This window comes from Pelodiscus sinensis, chromosome 3 (assembly GCF_049634645.1).
Source record: "Pelodiscus sinensis isolate JC-2024 chromosome 3, ASM4963464v1, whole genome shotgun sequence".
Classification (NCBI taxonomy): domain Eukaryota; kingdom Metazoa; phylum Chordata; order Testudines; family Trionychidae; genus Pelodiscus; species Pelodiscus sinensis.
The window spans coordinates 167,517,244-167,540,293 of record NC_134713.1 but is presented as its reverse complement, the minus strand read 5'-3'; the positions used below and the strand labels follow the sequence as shown (position 1 = coordinate 167,540,293).

Here is a 23,050-nt window from a genome sequence, read left to right as displayed (position 1 = left end):
GGTTGTAAAGCCAAGCGCTCAAAAGTTAGGAAATACAAGAATTAAGATTGTCTATGTAGCCTTTATTTGACGACCTTCTATGTATGCATTATGAGACCGTCTTAAACTTCATGATCACCTACTGGTTTTTTTCCTCACAGAAGCCCTGCCACAATCAATGCATAGCTATAATCAACTAAAAACAGGGGCATTATAAATTGATCACCTTGATATAGTGGTCATTATAGCCTCGCATATAAAACACACTCTAATTTTAAATAATGATAGAAATGTAGCCGTGTTAGTCTGGTGTAGCCGGAACAAAAAAACAGGACTATGTAGCACTTTAAAGACTTAACAAGATGGTTTATTAGGTGATGAGCTTTCATGATCGTACCCAAAGGACTGAAAGTGACCAATCCATTAAGATCAACATACTATACTGACTACAGTGAAAGACTCTGCCTCACACTATCCAAGAAATTAAGGAACCACCTGATAAGTATTTTATACAAGAAACAGAAAAACATCTAAAATTACATTTCTAACTTAGAGAGTCTCATCTGAAGACAAACATCCACACCGACTAACACCTTGCAAGATTTTTGTTCCACCAGACAAGAAATCTACTATACACACTTCTATTTCCTACAACAAAGAAAAGGCAACAAACTTTCTAAACTGCTCCACACCACAGGCTACAACAGCAACTGCCTCGACCCACTGGATAATATTGTTACCCTCTCCACCTACAAACTCAATCCAGCAGAAGAGTCTGTCTTATCCCAGGGTCTCTCTTTCTGCCCCATGTCCCCCACAAACTGGATACAATTTTGTGGTGACCTTGAGGCTTTTTTTCGCCGCCTCCGCCTCCAAGAATATTTCCAAACTAACAATGAACATTAATCTGACCTACCAGATCCCCCCTATCAACACCAAAGGAAAAATAATTCTATATGGACTCCCCCTGATGGTCAGAACTACAATCTGGATTTCTATATACAAAGCTTCCGCAACAAGGCACAGACTGACATTATTCGCAAACGACAACAAGCAACACACAATCTCAGCCGCGCTGAACACCATGCCATCCAGAGTCTCAAAAACAACCTGGACATTATAATCAAACCAGCTGACAAAGGGGGTGCTGTGGTCATTATGAATAAGGCCGACTATAACCAGGAGGCAACCAGACAACTCTCCAACACCACATTTTACAGACCTCTCTCCTCTGATCCCACCTTGGAATACCAAAAGAAACTACACTGTCTCCTTAAAAGCCTCCCTGCAGCTACTCGAGAACAAATCCACACAGAAACACCTTCTGACCCCTGACCAGGATTGTTCTATCTGCTTCCCAAAATCCATAAACCTGGACACCCCGGACGTCTCATCATCTCTGGTATCGGCACGCTCACTACTGGTTTATCCAGCTACGTAGACTCTCTTCTCAAACCCTACGCAACCAACACCCCCAGCTATCTCCGAGATACTACTGACTTCCTAAGGAAACTACAAAACATCAATAACCTCCCCGATAACACCATCCTTGCCACCATGGCTGTAGAAGCTCTATACACCAACATCCCACTTGAAGACAGATTACAAGCAATTAGAAACACTATCCCAGAGGACACTGCTGCCAATCTGATAGCAGACCTATGTAACTTTGTTCTCACCCACAATTATTTCCAATTTGAGAACAACTTATACCTCCAGATCAGCGGCACAGCAATGGGTACACGCATGGCCCCACAGTATGCTAATATTTTTATGGCTGACCTAGAACAACGTTTCCTCAACTCCCATCCCCTTTTACCCCTTCTCTACTTACGCTACATCGATGACATCTTTATGATCTGGACGCATGAACAAGAAACACTGAGATTTTAACACCCTACACCCCACCATCAATCTCAGCCTGGCCCATTCTACACGAAAGTTCCATTTCCTGGATACCACAGTACAAATCAGCAATGGAAAATTAGACACCACTCTCTTCAGAAAACCCACTGACTCATACAGTTACCTACATGCTTCCAGCTCCCATCCAGAACACACCATACGATCCATCATCTATAGCCAAGCCCTTCGATACAACCGCATCTGCTCTAATCCTACTGACAGAGACCAGAAACTTCAGGATCTCTACCAAGCATTTATAAACCTCAACTACCCACCCGGAGAAATAAAAAAGCAAATTGAAAGAGCCAGACGAATACCTAGAAACCATCTACTTCAAGAAAGACCCAAGAAAACCAACAATAGAACACAACTTGTCATCACCTACAGCCCCCAACTTAAACCTATCCAACACATTATCAATAAACTACAGCCTATACTGGAACAGGATACTAAACTCCAAGAGACTATGGGAGACAGACCCATAGTCTCCTATAGACAACCACCTAACCTCAAGATGATTCTTAACAACCACCACAGGACATACCACACTAATACCAACCCTGGTACCTTCCCTTGAACAAACCCCGTTGCCAGCTTTGTCCACATATTCACTCTGCTGATACCATTATTGGACCTAACCAAGTGAGTTATAAGTTCAAGAACACATATTCCTGTGCATCCAGAAATAGAATTTATGCTATCATGTGCCAAAAGTGTCTGTCTGCTACGTACATTGGACAGACGTCTCAGACACTTTGCCAAAGGATCAATGCCCACAAAACAGATATTAGACAGGATCACAAAGAAAAAACAGTTTCTTGCCATTTCAACCAGAAAGGACATTGTCTCAACGACTTGATTACCTGCATCCTGCTTCAAAGACCTTTTCAGACCAGACTTGAAAGAGAATCCTCTGAACTGTCATTCATGCTTAAATTCGACACTTTACACTTAGGTTTAAACAAAGACTTTAATTATCTTACCCATTACAAAGATAGCTTCCCCAATTATCACCTCTAATATCATTAGCTCACAGACATTTACCTTCCCCCCCCTGCATTCCCCTTCTGTTCTGAAATTTGATTTGTCCTTTTCATATGTGTTCACTTTTTTTTTAAATTGTATCCTTTGGTATATGTGGTGACAATTTTCTTCCACTATTTGATCTGAGGAAGTGGGTCTGGCCCACGAAAGCTCATCGCCTAATAAACCATCTTGTTAGTCTTTAAAGTGCTACATAGTCCTGTTTTTTGTTCTAATTTTAAATAACAGATTCTGTTTACATTTAAAAACAACTAGATGATAAAGATGGAAGAGCTTTGTAAAGCAGAGGATATTTTCATTTACTGTGATTGACATGCTTACATAATATTTATCTAGTTTGTCTGATGAGTGAACTTTGGATCTTTGGTTAGCTTTGTACCTGGCAGTTGTTATATTCTACAGTGACCTAGTTTGACCACACCTATAATGATTTAGTAATTTAAAAGTAACCTTTGGGATTGTGTTGTGTCTTTTATTACTGCCTGTTTGTATTTCCAATCTGCCAACAGCTCCTGTGAGGATTTACATTTTTTTTTCACATGAATATCTAAGAAATTCATTCATCCTAGCAATAAACTTCATCACTTTGAGAGGCGTACTTCAGAACGGACCGGAAGAGTTTCCTGACAAGTTACTCATCTGGCTTGTAAGCGTAATAAGTACATGGAAAGACCCACGCAGTCTGTAATGAAGAGCAAGAGCATTAGGCAGAATGAGGAATATTGAAATCACTTCAGTAGCAGTTAAAAAATGATGAATGTAGTATACTAATAACAGCAACTACTACTGATATTCATACTACAGCTAATTCAGATAGTGCTAACTCATGCTCAGTCATTCTAACTCATCCAACTACTTGGGTGAATAAGGGATGTAGGGTTGGGTTTACCTATATGGCAACTATATAAATGTCTCCCATCCCTTACAGAGGTGCACTTGGGCATCTTCTGACTTAGTGGCCCCATTCTCCATTCACACACAGATTGGCATGTGTGTTCCTCAAAGATCTCTCCAAGAACCCTTCGCTGGACTTGAGAAACAAGAGAAGGGTGACCTGGCTGGGGAGTGTCTCAAGGACATGCCTTTCTGGATTTACAGGGATCACAGTGGCAGAGGCCCAGACAGCACAGGTACTTATTGTATTCCCTGAACAGATCCAATCCAATAGGCCAGGAGTCAGCAACCTATGGTTCGCGAGCCAAATATGGCTCACTAAAGAGCCACATATGGCTCTTCTAGAGCCCCAACAGCCCCCCACAGCAGGGAGCCAGCTCTGGCGCTACAGCCTTACAGCCCCCCGCAAGATTGGAATACCAGCGCCAAATTCTTGCGGGAGCAGGGGGAGAAAGCTCTATACACTACCCTTTTCCTTCACCCAGGACATCCTTCCCGGAGGCTTCCATTCAGCAAATGAGAGCAGTGGGAGGCTGTGTTACACAGTACCTGCAACGCCATACAAGAACAAGTAAGTGCCCCCCTCATGCCCAGACCCTATGCCCCCACCCCCTCACTTATCTCTCCACCGGCCAGACATCCTGCCCCCAGCTCACTCTGCCCCCTGGTCTGACACCCTGCCCCTTTCCTTGCTCCTGCCCCCTCCCCTGGCCAGACACCTACTCCTAGCCTGTTCCTGCACCCTATCTACCACCCAGACCTTGCAACCTCACCCCCTCCTGCACTCCACCTACAGCCCAGATCCTGTACCTCCATCCCTATCCCATTCACTGGCAGCCTTCTCCTGCACACTGAGCCCCTCATTTTGGCCCCACCCCAGAGCCTGGGGGGCCCACAAGACCCACTAACCCTGAAACTACAGAAGAGTAAATCTGACTTGAGGCCTTAAACCTCAGTCCTCCCTGCTCCCAATGGGGCTGGAGCACCAGGGAGTGATGTGTTTCAGGTGGGAGCCACATCAGTGAGGGCTGTAGATTTTTGGAGGGGTTTTTTTTTTTGTTAGTTTTGTTTATTTGTTTTGTTTGTTTGTTTGTTTTTGTTCTTTGCTTCTTACTTGTGTGATCCCTGATTGATTTTCCTGTGGGTCTGTGGCCTCCCAACCCGAAAAAGGTTCCCTACTCCTGTTGAAACCTTTTATGTTGGGCATAATATTTTACTTTATTTAAAAATGAAGCCCGGCCAACAAGCCCCCAGTTGGGGCCCAGGACCCATATGGCCTCAGTGTCATAACACTTCTGCACCCCCCAACACACCAAACCTGAGCCCATCATACATCTGAATCCCCTGCCCTGAGCCCATGATACCCCCACATCTCCAAACTCCTGTCCCCCCACATTCCCAGACTCCTGCACCCCCCATACACCCCAGTCTTGTGCCCTGAGTCCATCATATACCCAAATCCCCTGCCCTGAGCCCCTCATGCACCCCAACCCAGACTCCTACACCCCACATCCCCAGGCCCCACCATAAGACTGACAGAAGACAGCCTGAATGTGGGCATGGATCTGGCTTTGACCAGTTATGACGTAAACTTCAAAGAAATGTGTGAAAAGATGCAGCAGCAGAAGTCCCATTAAATAAAGTCTGTGAATACATTTCATTTATGCTACTTGTGGCGGTAGGCCCCTCCCACCTACCCTCTTAAGTCCAAGGCCCTCTGGCCTGAGTCCGAAGCACAGTTTAAAGCTGGCCCTTTAAGGCAAAGTCAAGGCCCTCCGGCCTGAGTCCAGAACACTGTTTAAGATGGTAGCAGGGTCGCACCCCAGGTAGGGGGACTCAGGCCCACCCTATTCCACCAGGTCCCGTCCCAGGGCCCTGTGAGTGACCGGGAAGTGGGTCACTCCCTTGGCGGGGCAACCCAGCCGAAACGCGCCGAGGTTCTCTGGGTGGGAGAGAAGGCTCCCGCTCCTGCCCTGGGCCACTTCCTACATGGTTCCCTGGGGTTCCTCCCCCTGTACTCACCCAGCTTGCTGCGACCTGCAGTTGTGAATTTACTATAAGTTGCACACTACAAACAAGCTGACCAGTGCCATAAATAATGAACATAATCAGTATTTATTCTAACCATAGCACTTAAGCATATTTACATTGTATTCCTCTAGTACAAAGTTTGCATTTGTACTTATCATCTCAGTGGATCAAAAAGGCTTGAAGGAGTTTTTTAAATATGGTAAACTACCAAATCTTGATCACAGAGAAATCCCTTCATTTCACTGACACTATAGTTTATAATCATGTAGCTTCATACAATGAACTCCTCAAGAGTTATCAGACCTGAGTCACACTTGGATGACAAACATCTAAGGACAAGCCAGATGCTATAGAAAAGCTGCACTATTGATTGAGTCAGGGAAGTTCCCCCATTTCTGGGTCACCACTGAAATACAACCTTAACAACACAGAGTAATCCACGAGTCTCTTCCATGGTCAGAGGGAGACCCAGGATGAGACATAAAGAAGAGGGAGACCCAAGATGAGTCTCAAACACCAGTTTAAAAAAACAGAATAAGCCCATCATCTAGCAGGACTCCTCACTGAAACCCCTTCCCAAAATAGTGATCGAAATGTAGCCGTGTTAGTCTGGTGTAGCTGAAACAAAATACAGGCCTATGTAGCACTTTAAAGACTAACAAGATGGTTTATTAGATGATGAGCTTTCGTGGGCCAGACCCACTTCCTCAGATCAAATAGTGGAAGAAAATAGTCACAACCATATATACCAAAGGATACAATTAAAAAAAAAAGAACACATATGAAAAGGACAAATCACATTACAGAACAGAGGGGGGATGCGGGGGAAGGAAGGTAAATGCCTATGAGTTAATGATATTAGAGGTGGGGAAGGGGAGATGTCTGTGAGTTAATGGTATTAGAGGTGATAATTGGGGAAGCTATCTTTGTAATGGGTAAGGTAGTTGGGGTCTTTGTTCAGCCCCCTGCGGAGAGTGGCGAATTTTAGCATGAATGCCAGTTCAGAGGATTCCCTTTCAAGTGCAGATTTGAATGTCTTCTGAAGTAGGATGCAGGTGATTAGGTCATTGAGACAGTGTCCTTTCTGGTTGAAATGGCAAGAAACTGTTTTTTCTTTGTGATCCTGTCTAATGTCTGTTTTGTGGGCATTGATTCTTTGGCGAAGTGTCTGAGACGTCTGTCCAATGTACATAGCAGACGGACATAGCACTTCCCAGAATTGCTTCTTAAAATAGGTCTGATAATATGGTGGGAACTCAGGGTAGCTTAGAACTTAGTCTAAACACCCCTTGTGGAGCAAAAAGTGTAATGGATTTTTACCAACCACAAGCGGTCATGACCTGCAGGAAATTAATATTATCGTCAGCATGATCAAAGGGCCATGCCAGAAGGGTTAGTAATCCTTGATTCCAGTGGACAGTTATGGTTTTCAGAGTCCCACACACCATGTGCTTTCATGCACGGCGGGCCTGAACACCAGCGTTATTTAATGTTACTTTGTTTATTTTAATTTATTTCACGAAGACACACAAACCCACTGAGGTCTAACACCTCTTTTACAAGAGTACTCTGGCAAGCAGCATCAAATGGCACTCTCCACCACCCCCTCAGGATGCTAGTTTTCTTAGATCTCCTTTTCAAGTAGTATAATTCTTGAGCTGCCTGTAACCTACAAAACAGAAAGAAACAACTAGAAATAGATCGCTGTTGCCAGACATGTTTCTCTGCAGCTTTGAGCGGGGTTTTTTACACTGTCATGAGGAGAGTTTTACTAGCTCTGAAAAAGAGATATTTCTTGTTGCTTTTATAGTTAACTTGAAATTTCTGCAGCTACTGATGCTTGTAGATCATCCTGCCTGAAATTTGTTCAGTGAAATTCCTGAAGGTTGTGACTAAACATGTAGGCTACGTCTAGACTGGCATGATTTTGCGGAAATACTTTTAACGGAAAAGCTTTTCCATTAAAAGTATTTCTGCAAAAGAGCATCTAGATTGGCAAGAATGCTTTTGCACAAAAAGTGCTTTTGTGCAAAAGCATCCGTGCCAGTCTAGATGCGTTTTTGTGCAAGAAAGCTCCGATGGCCATTTTAGGTGCCTGTCTACACTGGCCCTCTTGCGCAAGTATTTTTGCACAAGAGGGCTTATCCCTGAGCGGGAGCATGAAAGTATTTGCGCAAGAAGCACTGAATTTGTACATTACAAAGTGAGTGCTCTTGCGCAAATTCAAGCGGCCAGTATACACAGCTGGCAAGTTTTTGCGAAAATCTTGCCAGTCTAGACGCACCTGTAGAGTCAAAGTTTCAGTACACAGAGTTCTTATCAGTTTTTGTATAATTTCATTCCTATCTATTGTGCTAAGTCAAGCGCTGTACTAACACATCTTAAATAGGCCCTGCTCCTACAAGTTACAGTGTAGATTTCAACAGGCTATATCAGATACACAAGCCAAACATGGGGTAGGAGAGAGAAGTGGAGGAGCATATCTTGGTACAATGAGCATTAGTCATGGCTTGCCACCTGCCTGACTTATCTTCAAACAAAATATTTTTCAAAAACAATTCTCACGTTTACCAGGAAAGTCACATAACTGAGTAGATTTTTCTCTGCACTCTCAGTACTAAACCATCTACAGATAGAAAATATCTTTTTTATCTGTTAGCCTGTTACAGTTTCATAATCTTATACACATCAACATAAATAAATATTTTAAAAAATTCCAGTTGAACCAACAAAATAAACCATAGCGATTTAAAAAAATCCCAAATAAACCACCAAAATAAACCATTTGTTCGCATTTCTATTGCTGATTAAAGGGTGTTTACTTAGGAGTAAGAAACCCCACTATACATGGCAAAGTAAATGACAACAGTTCTGAAAATTCAGCATTCATTAGAAAAAAAACGTACAGGGCTTTTTCAACCTGTGTCCTTTGTTAAACACACGGGCTGTGTCTACACTGGCATGAATTTCCGGAAATGCTTAAAACAGAATAGTTTCCGTTATAAGTATTTCCGGAAAAAGAGCGTCTACATTGGCAGGCTGCTTTTCCAGAAAAGCCCTTTTTCCGGAAAAGCATCTGTGGCCAATGTAGACGCGCTTTTCCAAAAAAGAGCCCAGATCGTCATTTTCGCGATCGGGGCTTTTTTCCGGAAAAGACTACTGTGCTGTCTACACTGGCCCTTTTCCGGAACAGTGTTCCGGAATAAGGACTTATGCCCGAGCGGGAGCAGCGTAGCTTTTACGGAATAGCGGCTGATTTTGTACAGTAGAGCGTCGTTGCTTTTCCGGAAATTCAAGGGCCAGTGTAGACAGCTTGCAGCTTATTCCGGAAAAGCGGCTGATTTTCCAGAATAAGTGGCCTAGTGTAGACTCAGCCACGTAGTTATGATACATTAGGTTGAATTTTTGTTATTTCTTAGCACAATTTGGTCTTCTGCATTATTTGGAGAGAAGAATCAGCTAGTATTTAAAACTATCATTCTTATTTTTTTCCAGAGACTCAGTTTAAACCTTCTTCAGTTCATTTATTGAAATTTTATTCTTTCTGCTCAGGTCAAAGAGAAACCACTAACAACTCTGCCACTGACATACTGCAATTTGATTCCAGAAGGTGGGGGGCTGTGCTTGCCCAAGTGAAGTCTGATCTAATGCTCTGTCTACACTAGGGATCTTAAAGAAGCACAGCTGTACTGGTAAAGCTACTCTGCCATAAGATTTCTTGTGTAGCAGCTCTATGCCAGTGGGAGATACATCTAGTTGGATAAAGAAATGCTTCTCCCCTAGGGTGTGTCTAGACTACAGGGTTTTGTCAACAACAGTGGCCTTTTGTCGACAAAACTATACCAAAAGTCTACACTACCGCCGAGTTTTGTCGACATAACGTTGACAGAACTGGGCAATTTTGTTGATGGCGGTAAACCTCATTCTACGAGGAATAACGCCTTTTGTCAACAGAGTTCTGTCGACAGAAGGCATTATTGCATCTACACTGTCCTTTGCGTCTACAGTCTCATGTTGACAAAGCGGCTTGCTTTGTCGACAGAACTGGAGGTAGTCTAGACGCTCTTTGTCGACAGAAGCTTTTGTCAACAAAAGCCTGTAGTCTAGATGTACCCCTATTGAAAACCAAACTTGGCAAACCAGGAAACTCAAGAGGTCCATGTATTTCTGCACACACCATCCACAAACAAACAAGGGGTACAATCTTGTTCCAACTCATTCCAGAGCACAATTGAGCTATCCATACTTATCCCTATGGTCAAGTTACAGGAAATGAAGTATCCTGTATTACCTTGACTTTCCATTGTAATTCCCCGAGCCTCTTTCATTTTATAGGCTTGGGGTAAAATCCCCCTTTTGTTCTACCGTTACAATTTCCCTTATAAAATTAAGGTGTAATTTAGCCTGAAAGGATTGGACTTGGACACCATTTCATTGAACTAGCTAGCTGATTTTGAACTTTCTCCTTAACATCGTTCTGCAACACAAAAGCTTTTTCAATTATTCGTAGTGAGCTGCCTCCTCATCCTGAGCATGCCTCCAGCTAGTTGCACAGCAACCAGCACTAGTTGCATGAGAACACTATGTATGTAGTACCATCACTTTTTTAAAAATAATATTGAATGTGGGGGAATGTTTATGAAAAGAAGATGTTGTCCATGTGGTTAAAAGAGCAGTAATTGCCAAGCAGAGAGAATGAAAACAATGATTTGAGTCACACTGAAATGTGACAAACATTTTATCATTTTGACTCTTTCTGGGAGAAAATGTTTACAAATTAAAGAATATGGAGAATGCTTTTGGTCCAAACTTAATTTGTTTTGGTCTTCCAACACATTTAAATATACTGTGTAAGATACATGGTAAGCCATGATATTGAACTGTAGCACAAGCATCCACACTGGAATGCTTTGAGATAGTGATCTTTATACAATCCCCTGTATCTGCCTAACCGCAGTACAAAAGTATTGCACAAATGAGCACAGCTGAACTAGTGCAGTTTCTCCCATGTGAGGACATGGACATCATGCATGTTGAAACTAAACTGGTTCTCCTACATCTATTCCACAATACAGTGCATGACATTTCAAAATTACCCAAATACCCGCTACTTCCAGCAACGGTTCAGGAATAAGTGCTGCAGCAGCCCCAGAACACTTCATTGAAATAAAGGTTGGAACATGTGCTACATCCATGAAGTTGCCAAAATGGGGTTGTCAATAAAATGTGCTGCAGTGTGGATGCTAAACCGTAGCGAGGGCATTACATTTCTTTCCTTAGTGTAGGCAGGGCCTCAGAGGGTACCGCTACACAACAGCGTTATTTCGGAATAACATCTGTTATTCCAAAATAACTATGCGAGCGTCTACAGAGCTAGCCCGTTATTTCGAAATAATTTTGAAATAACGGGCGGCTTATTTCAGTGTTTGTAAACCTCGTTCCATGAGGAATAACGCCTCTTCCAAAATAGCTATTTCAGAATAGCTGTAGTGTGGACGCTCCACTGCTGCTATTTCAAAATAGCTCCTCCCCAGGGCCATTCAAAGTAATTACTTCCCAGAGTTTTGTGGGGCTCTAAATCAAGGTAGCACATCCACATTAAGGGAGCCTGTCACAGACTAATTTCCTGGCTTCCTTGGAGCATAGACGCACTCTTTTAAAATAAGCTACTTTGGAGTATTTCTTCCGAAATAGCTTATTCTGAAATAACGGTGCAGTGTAAACATAGCCAGAATGTGCCCATGGCACATAACAGCTCTATGGGTCTGACTGGCCTTTGCCTTTCACCTTGCGTAGACATGTTATGCTGGGGGTTGAGAACAAGCTCACTGAAGTCTGCAGGCATAACAGCTGCCCTTCATTCAGGAAACATGTAAAAAACAAGTAAGTCCCTTTATGGAATATAGAGCCAAACCAACAGAAGTCGCTGTCCAAAACATGGTGTGCCATGTGCCAGGCTGACACAGGAGTTGAGTCCTAGGTTGGAACGCCCTCCCACACCCTAACTCCCTCCCACATCTCACTGAGCCCCAGCCTGCATCCAAACTCCCTCCCAGAGCCTGCACCCTGAACTTTCTCCTGCACCCCATGCCCCAGCCTGAACCCCTTCCAGCACCCTAAACCCCACATCCCTGGCCTCACCCCAGAGTCTGTTCCCCACAACTAGAGCCCTCACCACCTCCCTCACCCCAGCTTCTTGCTATACTCTGAACTGCTCATTTCTGGCCCCTCCCCAGAGCCTTTTGAGCTTTCAAAAAGCTCTTCTTCAGGTCTGGGAAAAATATCCTGGGACCAACACAGTTAAACAACACTGAAAGCACACTAGGTCATGTGTGGATCCAGCTGTAGTCTCTCATGTTTTAACAGCTAAAGGCAGGATCACAGGAAGAAGCATATAGTCCATGCCACCCTGTAGCCAAGACAATGTCTAGCTAGGCTTGAAAGGCTCGGTGTATACTTATTTGCACAGCAACTGCTTGCTTTATTAAAAGGCAAATTTCAGGTCAGCTAAGCTACAAGATAAGTTTAATTTCCACATGTAATATACCTTCCACGTCTCATAGACTGGGACATTTTCTCCTAGTTTGCTCTGTATTTATTATGCTGCTCTCGTCTGTCACTTCTTTAACTAGCATGAAATAATAAACTGAAACAGACAGTCTCAGCTGTTTACAAGAAAGGACAGGACTGGAGTGGTTTTTCTACAGGAAATGAGCCGAGATTTCTGGGGATTGAGATTGTGGTGACAGGGAGAGGGCAATTAAGTACATTGCAAGTTTGGGGGGCAGGTTCGTTTTACAAGCCAGGGACCCGCGGGCCTTTCTCCTGCCCTTCTTCTCCATGGATACAATTCTTCAGAAGAATCTTTGCAACTAATAGGAGAAATTTTGGCCCCTTTAAAATTAATAGAAGCTTTGCCATTAACGTCAATGGAGCTAGGATATCACTCAATGAATTTAAAGTAAATTGGCTCATAATGACAACTATATAATTTATTAAATTTTATCCTCCTTTGAAAATGATCATTGTTCATCTTGTAGAGGTGTTGGGGGAAAATATGATGGAGAAACCATATAAAACACTATAGTGGTTTAGGGTATTTTTCTGATGAGGCAGCCTCTGCATAAAAAAATTCTCAAGAGAATGTTAGAATTTATGTACAGCTAATCACTGAATAGCATGGAGGATGAAAAGGCCCCTTTACTTAGTCTGTAAATCAGTTTATCAATTTATAATGTACTCTAGGATTTAAAAGAGATTAAAGGCATCCTGAGAAGTGGTAAATTATTTAATTTTATATATTTACCTCATTTTGCATATGGCCAATTAATAATCCCCCCATGAGTTACTGCAAAATAATAACCAATGTTTAACAACAACCCAGTAAACAACTCATATCTCCAGAGCTGTGTGAGAAGTTACTTCTTTTCCTCTCTCCCACTTTCAGTGTTTATGTTGCAGTAGACTTTTATTCCAAAGTTTTGTTAAATTTCCCCTTCCTTTCCTTCTGTGGATTATGCCATAACTCATTCTGATAGATGTGCTACTGATATATTAACTAATGGAAGGGGTTGCGCTGGAGGGAAATACTGAGGATAAGACTCAATTTGCTAAAGGGGCAAAACACATGCAATGTCAAAATGCTTTTAATATTCTGACACCATGTAAAAACATACCGGCTGGCTACGTCTACACTGGCCCCTTTTCCGGGAGGGGCATGTAAATTTCACCAGTCGTCGTAGGGTAATCCGCGGGGGATTTAAATATCCCCCGCGGCATTTAAATAAAAATGTCCGCCGCTTTTTTCCGGCTTTTAAAAAAGCCGGAAAAGAGCGTCTAGACTGGCCCCGATCCTCCGGAAAAAGCGCCCTTTTCCGGAGGCTCTTATTCCTACTTCAAAGTCCCTACGACGACTGGTGAAATTTACATGCCCCTTCCGGAAAAGGGGCCAGTGTAGATGTAGCCGCTGTGTCTACACTGGGCCACTTATTCCGGAAAATCAGCCGCTTTTCCGGAATAAGCTGCGAGCTGTCTACACTGGCACCTTGAATTTCCGGAAAAGCACTGACAATCTACTGTAAGAAATCAGCTGCTTTTCCGGGAAAACTATGCTGCTCCCACTCAGGCAAAAGTCCTTTTTCCGGAAAACTGTTCCAGAAAAGGGCCAGTGTAGACAGCACAGTAGTCTTTTCCACAAAAAAGCCCCGATCACGAAAATGCCGATCGGGGCTTTTTTCCAGAAAAGCGCGTCTACATTGCCGACAGATGCTTTTCCGGAAAAAGGGCTTTTCCGGAAAAGCATCCTGCCAATGTAGACGCTCTTTTTCCGGAAATACTTATAACGGAAAACTGTTCCGTTTTAAGCATTTCCAGAAAATCATGCCAGTGTAGACGTAGCCACCGTGTTTTAGTGCATATAATTCACAGATTATACAAAGTTTTACAAACCCCACAACCACCCCACCCCCACGGGGTATACATGTCCGCGGAGTATACAAGTTTATTTTTACTTGCCTGGGCACGAGTGCAGCTCCCCTCCTGAAGGCTGGCCAGCTCGCCTGCACTCTCTGTTCCCCCCTCCCAGAGGAGGGTGGGTTGCGCCTGGCTACGGCTGCGTGAAGCCTGGATGCGAGTGCGGCTCCCCTCCTGCAGGCCAACCAGCAATTACCAGGTACCTTAAAGTAGCGTATATAACCCACGGGCTATACACGTGAGTGAGTTATCTTAGACTTTTTTTTACTCATTTAGGAAAAACCGTGGGTTATGCATGGGTGCAGGTTATATACGCTAATTTAACAGGTAATTTGCTTCCCCATTTCAGCATTCCACAGTACTCTTTCGTAACACAGCCCAGCTCCCCTCTCTCTTCTTTTTTATAGGAAGTGCCAGGAAAAAGTATTTCATTAATAATAAATTGATGTCAAAGTGATAAGAAAATGTAGAAAAAAGAATGGGCAATGCTATTTAATACTTTGTTTGCTTGCTCTGAAACTGCTAACAGAAGCATGGTTTAACTCTGGGTATGTCTACACTGCCACCCTAGTTCGAACTAGGGTGGCTAATGTAGGCATTCGAAGTTGCAAATGAAGCCCGGGATTTAAATATCCCAGGCTTCATTTGCATCTTGCCGGGCGCTGCCATGTTTAAATCCCCATTAGTACGGACTCCGTGTCCGCAGCTACACACGGCACGGAGTAGGTAGTGCGAATTAGGCTCTCTAATTAATTCGAATTAGGCTCATGTGAGGATTATCTGTTGTGTTCCCTCCCTCTGGGGCATCTGGTATTGGCCACTGTCAGCAGACAGGATACTGGGCTGGATGGACCGCTGGTCTGACCTAGTATGGCCGTTCTTATGTTCTTATTGTCAACACTAAGGCTACATAGAAATAAGATCCTCCGGAAAAGGGCTTTTTTTCCGGAGGATCGGGGCCAGTGTAGACGCTCTTTTCCGGCTTTTTTAAAAGCTGGAAAAAAGCGGCGGACATTTTTATTTAAATGCCGCGGGGGATATTTAAATCCCCCGCGGATTTCCCTATTACGGCTTCTGAAATTAACATGCCCCTTCCGGAAAAGGGGCCAGTGTAGACGTAGCCTAAGGGTATGTCTAGACTTCACCCCTCTGTCGGCAGAGGGATGCAGATTAGGCAGGTCGACATCGCAAATGAGGCAGCAGTCTCCTCAACAGATCCCCCTTTAGACTGCCACTTTTTGCTGACTAAGTGCTGAGTTGGCAAAACGTGGCAGCCATTTTTATGCAAATTAGGCATGCGTTATTAAAATCCCTGCTTCATTTGTAATGTCGACCTGCCTAATCTGCATCCCTCTGCCAACAGAGGGATGCAGTCTAGAAATACCCTGAGATTTCAGCTAGTAGAATAAATTGTGTTCTGCACCAACGCAGCTATACTAGAGCCTGAAATTCAGCATGGATGAGGATTGTGTTTTGGGTTTTAAGATCTTTCATTAAATCAATGGAGCTGGCAATTTGGGAAAGATGGAATGCAATTTCCAAGCCAGCAATCTCACAGAGAATGGAAAGTTAAAAACAGATGTCCCTGAATGACTTGGTTTTCAGACAATGGGATGGGAGAGGGCTCAATGCATCTTTCAAAGCTGGGCCTCAAGAGTTCTTATGCTTCATTGTTTTGCTCATAATTTTACAAAGCCTTACAACAAGTGACATACTTTGTGTAGTTGGGTATGGCTAGTTTGTGTTTCGGTTGACTCCATCCCATTGTGCTCCCTTATCGAATGATAATACATCTGAATGACAGCAGTTTAAATGAATGACTCTGCTTTGGAATGTGCCTCAGCACAATACAATGGTCATCTGAATCTTTTCCAGTGTTATTTCTTTCACGAATTGCAGCATTTGGTTACGGAACAGACTAGTGCCATATTACAAAGTCCCTTACCCATACTGGCATGGAGAATGAAGGACTAAATCTTGGCTGGAATTATATAATATTTCGCCATTACAACACATGGCAGTCAATGGTGTTGAAGATAATGACATGTAGCTATAAGAAACAAACTTTATGGGCATGCAAAGCTCAAATCTATCAGTCATTTAACCACTCACAGAGCTTCCTGGTTGGGGGAGGGGCATTTCTTTGGCTACAGCAGCAGATCTCTGCTGAGGACAGAGCAGCAAGTCTCTCCCAGCAGGTAGGGAGCTGAAGGAGAAGTGCCCCTCCTCCAGCCAGGCAGCTCTGTGCTTGGAGTCCTGAGCCCCTAGATGGGGCTCATTAAGCAACTGAGAGGCCTTGCTATTGTGCATCTTAGAGGGAACCTTGGTGGCAGGTGTAAGGGCTGAGGACTGCTGATATCCCCGGAAAGAGGAGAGAATGGCGTGGTCAGCACTGCTGACGGGCAGTGTCCAAAAGAGGACGCTACAGTTCAGGAAACAGTTTGGGTCCACAGCAAGACGGTGGAGCAACATGACGACAAGAGAGCAGCCAGAAGGTAGCTCTCTTCCTTGGAGTGTGCCAATTCCTGGTGTGACCAGTAGGAGGCGCTGCAATGGTGAGTCAACCCCATTACACCCTCACAGACCCACTACCCTGTGCTTTGACCCAACATGCGCTTATTGGCCCTGCTGGGAGATGATTGTGTCTGCCAGGCAGGGTGGCCAGGGCCATTTCCAGGGTGGGTTCCCTCTGGACTCACTTGCCTGGCTGGGGCCAGCCAAGTCCCCTCCCGATCCCCTCCTCACTGGCGGAGATTGGCCTGGATCTGCAGTAGTTCCAGGCGGTTCGACCCTGAGGAGGTGGATGGACGCTGCAGGTGGTGAGTCTGTTCAGTCCACCCCTGCACTATGGCCAGCAGCCCTGCCCAGCCCACGAGGAGGAGCCTGGCTGCTGGGCAAGCAAGCCCCCTACAGACGAGCAGGACCTGGGCACTGGACTGTCCCAGGGAAGGGGCCAGACCCAGCTGTGTGAACGGTTAGGCAGGTTTGTAATGGGTTCCTTCCCAGTGTGAGCATCATGTCATTGGTGCTATTGTAAACCTAGTACTGTTTCCCTTGGAACTTAGGAGTCCATGGTGATGCATCAACCTAAGTGATTTTTAGTCCTGTGGTTCACAGTGCACCAACTCTCAAAACACAATGAGAACTGGAAGGAACCTCAAATCCTCTCACAATTTAGGGCAATGATTTTTAGTGCTATAATAATGAAAATATGATTCAGAAATTCACGGTTCTCTTTGTTCTACAAAGGTGTCTGAGAATATGGTTTGGCCTTCATTGGGCACAGAAAGTCACATTAGAAAGGAAAACAGAATCAGCCTAATTCTTTGGGCACCCAGACTTTACCATGTGGGACCACAAATGGTATGCTGGTCATCATGAACCAGATTTTTAGCTGGCGTGGCTTAGTCCCATTAACTTCAGTGGAGCTAATCAATTCATGCCAGTTGAGGATCGGGCCCCGTGTCACTGCTGAGATGTAACAATATTTAGAATATAAGCTTTTACGGATGCATAGCTCATCTTCTCAAGGTTTGTAGATTGCCTAGGAGAAGAGTGACAAATAACAATAAAATAGATATGACAGACATTGACCTGGGATAACTAAAGTTCGAAGAAAATAGCATTTTGACTGAGCATTTATTCTCTGTACAGTGGTGGACATACAGAAAAGGACTTCTTCTGAACTCGAAAATTATATTCCATATATAGGGACAGGCTTATTATTTCTACAGGTTGCTTGGCCTCCTCACTTGATGGATGAATATGCAGAACAAGATTCATATCACAATGAATTAGATTGGGAAATATTTGTAATGAATGCATTCTGTACCAAAGCTATGTTTGAAAATCCACCCTATCCCATCTTGCCTTGAAAAGAGTTACATTAATTTCCTTGTATTTACAGTTATATATATATATATATATTTGACTGTCAAGAGTTTGTACCACAAGAACTTGCAAAAAGTTCTGATCAGCACATGCTGGTTCATTTAAAAATCAGCCCTATCTAGCACTCTGCTTCATTATAAAAACACTGGCATACTATGTCTATACTGCACCCATTTTGTGCAAGAAATATGCAAATGAGGCTAAGCGTGGAATATTGCTGAGCCTCATTTGCATAATTAATGAGCGCCCACCTTGCGCAAGAGGCTTTTGCACAAAAAGGAGCCATCTACACAGCTTCTTTTTGTGTAAAAACCCCCTCTTGCACAAGAGCCATTCTTCCAGAAAAAAAATGCGGTAGAATGGCTCTTGCGCAAAAGCCTCTTGCGCAAAAAGAGGGAGTTCATTAATTATTCATATGAGGCCTGGTGATATTCCACGCTTAGCCTCATTTGCATATTTCTTGCGCAAAACAGGTGCAGTATAGACATAGCCTATGTGCCTAAATCATTGTGCACAGCAGAATGGTAAACCAGACTGAGATCCAGACAGTTGGTGGTTACACCTGGAAAAGTCTTTGATTACAAGAAGGGCAGAAACAGTTTGCAACTATTAGAGGAAGCAGTAAGGAAAAAAGATTAGGAGGGTAGAGTTGTGTGTGTTGCAAAACAGTAATGTATGTGTGTGATTACAATGCATCTTACCTTTCTGCCTTGTACAGTACTCCACATTGTTCACATGTTTTGCAAAGAAACATAATGAGAGCTATTAACACAGCAGTCTCCTTCTCCAGGACCAAAATCAGTTCTAGCCAAAGTTAATGTTTAAGAGGGAATTAAATATTAACCTATTGGAATGCACATATGTTGTAATGGTTTCAGTCTGTGAATCAGACAGGCTAAGAACACTGTTGAGAAGTCAAGCTTTATTTCCAGAGCTCAAAAAAAAAAGAATGTTCTATCACTTCAATGCTTTGTACCTCAACAAGAAGGAAAGACAGCACTGTCTCCCCTCTTTTTCTGAAAACAGGCAACTTCCCCATTGCACTGGATTTAGCAATGTCTGGTTAACAATGCAAGGTGAATCACAGTGGCTCAACCGGCTGAGGAGGACTGCAATTTGATTCCCAGCCAGAGATTTGAAGGTAAGATAAAGTGCAAAGGTGACTAAACACCACAACAAACAAGGTCTGGCCCTCCTCCCCCATTTAGCTGGAAGGGAAAACAGAGGATTATGATAGCAATAGATTTACCACAGGTCTGTTCCTTTTTTCCTGTTCCAAGCTACAGTACATGAGAATCCTTGCAGCTGTCTGAGAAGGGTTTTATGGTAACAAACTGATATGTTATATTAGCCTGCAGCATGTACATAGCTCTGTTTTACAGTAATCCCTTATTCCCTTTCCTTCTCTTTATGTTCTCACTGCTGACTTATGACTGGAGAATATAGCTGTTTTACCAAACTGCACTGCTATAAATACGCTTCAAAGGTTTTTAGGTCACACATTGTACTGAACACCAAAAATAATACTCTTAAGACGAATGTTTGGTCTCAGCTTCTTCACATGGCTCATTAGAAGACTCACCTAGCATTGACTGGGTCTGGCCTGGGGCCAGGGGTGGTAGGGCCCCAGAGGCCTCCTGCTGGTGCTCCCCAGGTACCAACCTGGGGCAGAGTGGGGAGTGACGGTTGCACAGGCCTGACAGCGTGGCCCAGTGGTGCTTAGGGAGGCCGCCTGTGGGTCCTGAGGGAAGGGCTGAGCTGCACTGCCCAGTCCCAGGGGTGCTTGGGGGGGGGGGGGGCAGCAGTGGTGCTGGCAGGGCTTCCCTCCCCCAGTCTGGAGCTAGGGCCAAGGGGAAGGGTTTGGGACAGAGTTCTACTTACCTGGGTTGATGGCTGGCAAGATGGTGAGTATGGTCCCCAGGTGGCCTCTCCCTTCCTGGTGCAGCTGCCCCCAGTGGTTATGGTTACTCTGCTGTATAGCTATTCCCCACGCTCACTGCCCCTAGAGGTGACTGTGCAGTATCGCATCCCTCTGATCAGTCCCCTCCCTTCAAATGGAAAACAAACTAATTCCAGGCACATCCTGTTTTCCTTTTTGGCCCCTGGTAGAGATGATGGCCAGATACCCTCACAGTTTGCTTTGAGGACACACACAGCTAGACCATTCACAAGACATGGCTAATTGGTAAGATGAAGCTCCCATTAACGGCTGCCAGCTGGCATACATAGTGATTAGTACTTGGAGAGAATTAAAGCTGTGAATTTCTCAGTTGTGGTACCACATATGCATGCCATTAAATTGTTCATATCACAATCTTTTATCAGACTTGCCAAGTGTTGTGTATCTCATGTCAAACTAACACATTTGGCAGCTCTGTCACACTTGTTTATATCTCAAATAAAATCTCATGGATTGTATAAAGAGAGACTGTCCTCTATAGAATATGCCTTACTCTGGGGGAAGATATCCAGGGCTGGGAGTCAGGAAATCCCTGGCCCTTGTCTGAACTCTTTTAATGAGTGCTGTAATATTTCTAACATGCTTCACAATTATTATTGATCACAGAGTCATATCCTCTACCACTGGAACAGACAACCATTTCCTCCATTTTATAAATAACTGAGCAATTGCACAAGACCTCTTCAGGTAGAGCTGGAAACAGCACACAGGTTTCCCTCACTTGGTCATAATACAAATGAATTTGCCACACTGGCTAGCTTGATTATCCTCTCTGTAGCCCATATTCAGCCTGACTCTTTGTCTCCTTTCTCCCTGGATCCTTGTCCCAGTCCTCCCACTGAACCTCAGTTCTTTGTTAGATCAGCCCCCTGCCATTTTTTCCATTCCACCTTCCATTCACAGTTCAAGTCTTCTTGCCCAGCAGGTCCCAGATACCCCCTTAACTATTGTCCCAATCTGACAAGACTCCTTTGTTCTAATCAATTTCTGGCTCCCCTCTGCAGATTCTTCTTTTCTCTGCATTTGCCTTGGGTAGTTTGTTCCTCCATTCTGCTTGAGTGCCAGTAGCAGGTGACTGATGGTAGAGGAGAGAGAGACCCATACTCTCAATTTTAATCCCTGACCTTATCCTGGAATACAGTAGCCAATAGTTGCAGCCCTAGGTGGGAACATGCCCAATCACTTTGCAGAGACGGCCAGGAACAAGTCTGAGACACAAAACAGAACTATGTAGCACTTTAAAGACTAACAAGATGGTTTATTAGGTGATGAGCTTTCATGGGCTAGACCCACTTCCTCAGATCAATATGTTGAAGAAAATCAGCACAATCATATATACCAAAGCGATACAACCAAAAAAATGAACGCATGTGAAATTGACAAATCAAATTTTAGAACAGAGTGGAGGAGAGGGGGGAAGGTTAGTGTTGGTGAGGTAATGACATGGGGGTGATAATAGGGGAAGTTTCAGCTAACACGGCTGCATCTCTATCACTAAGGAACAAGTCTGTTACCCTTCTCCCTGGTATATCATGTGAGGGGACACAGCATGCTTGGTTACTTTGGGGGGAACGATTCATGTGCCATGTGGCTAGCCGTAGAAGCTTTGAGGGATTAAAGCAGGGGGTGGGGAACCTCAGGCCAGCCTTGCCTGGATCCAGCCCCTGAGGCTCAGCATTGGGGAGCCTGCACTGGAGCTCCAGCTTCCCATCCATCCACCTACAGGGCTGGAGCACACAAAATCTGCTACCGTGGGCCTCTCTAGACTTTGGTGTGCAAGAAGAATGTGGATAGTGGCTTTCTCCTTGTCAGTCAGGAGCTTCCCACTTTGCTATTGACCTGAGCACAGTCCCCAACTGATATTTCTGTGGGTCAGCAGCCCCCAACTCAAACTCTAAGGAGACTCTAAGGAGACTTTACTGAACATGCATGAACAGCAATTTTTCAAAGCTGTATAACTTGGCCAAATATGGGTGGATTTTCACATGATGAATAAGAGGTTATCCCTGTTACAAAGGCACCCGCCTTACCAAAATGCAAGTCCCTACCCAAAAACATAGTTACCTTAGTAGGGTGCAGCCATCATCGCTGTAAAAGAGCGAGTGGCCAGCTAGCCCATCCTGGAATATTATGATGAGACTGAACTGGCAACCATACTGAGTGATGCCATGTGAGACAGGGTTTGAGGAATCCTGCCTACAAAAGGACAGCTGGTAGCTTTCACATCAAAGACTCTGTCCCCAGCAGACAAAGAAATGTCCAGATTTTAAAGGATTTTCTTACAATGCTAGTGCATATGAAAAAATCTTCAAGGGTGGAAACGCATTACCGTAGAAAGTGTCCATAAGTCACCGAAGAACATTTTAAAAAGCCATTCCTAGTAGTCCCTCCAAAATGTTCAGCACCTGCCATTGACACTGCAATGCTCCAACTTATGGTACAAGAAAGGGACTAAGCTGTACATAGCTGACATCTATTCCAGAGCAGACTTGCGGGATGAAAATATAGCATCTGGACAAGATTATGAGATCCTCACCCTGACAGAAATACAGAGAACACTGAAAGACATAAAAACCATAAACCAAACCAGTTAAGTACCAGTTTAAAGGCAGGGAAAGAATCCAAGAACAAACTATACAAGACCATGATTTACAAGTGCTTACATCCATCATTCTGTCAGGATGGCCAGACATCTTCCTCTAAAGAACACTGAAACTATCCAAATGAGATGAGTGTTCAAGATAGTGTCATCTACCAAGGCCTTTGAATCACACTGCCAACATCACCTAGAACAGAAATGTTCTCAGAAATACTTTGGAGCCATTCTGGCTTAGAAGCCTGTATCAAGAAAGCCAGAGATGCTGTACACTGTTC

The 23,050-nt window shown here is 44.0% G+C and overlaps 2 long non-coding RNA genes across 6 annotated transcripts in view; one reads left to right on the top strand and one right to left on the bottom strand.

Annotated features, from left to right (window-relative positions):
* LOC112547565 (uncharacterized) overlaps positions 1–20,319 on the bottom strand; it is a 231,552-nt gene extending 211,233 nt beyond the window's left edge. For both annotated transcript variants that reach the window (XR_003091334.2, XR_012902974.1), the window contains exon 1: positions 20,098–20,319. This is a non-coding gene — a long non-coding RNA (uncharacterized LOC112547565). The remainder of the gene's footprint in view (positions 1–20,097) is intronic.
* The window catches only part of LOC102446639 (uncharacterized), a 30,049-nt gene continuing 11,225 nt past the window's right edge, over positions 4,227–23,050 (top strand). For 2 of the 4 annotated variants that reach the window (XR_012902972.1, XR_012902973.1), the window contains exons 1-2: positions 4,227–4,393; positions 19,243–19,357. This is a non-coding gene — a long non-coding RNA (uncharacterized LOC102446639). Of the gene's footprint in view, positions 4,394–19,224; positions 19,358–23,050 lie in introns of those variants that run through there. The other 2 variants (XR_012902971.1, XR_012902970.1) reach the window with 1 other exon arrangement.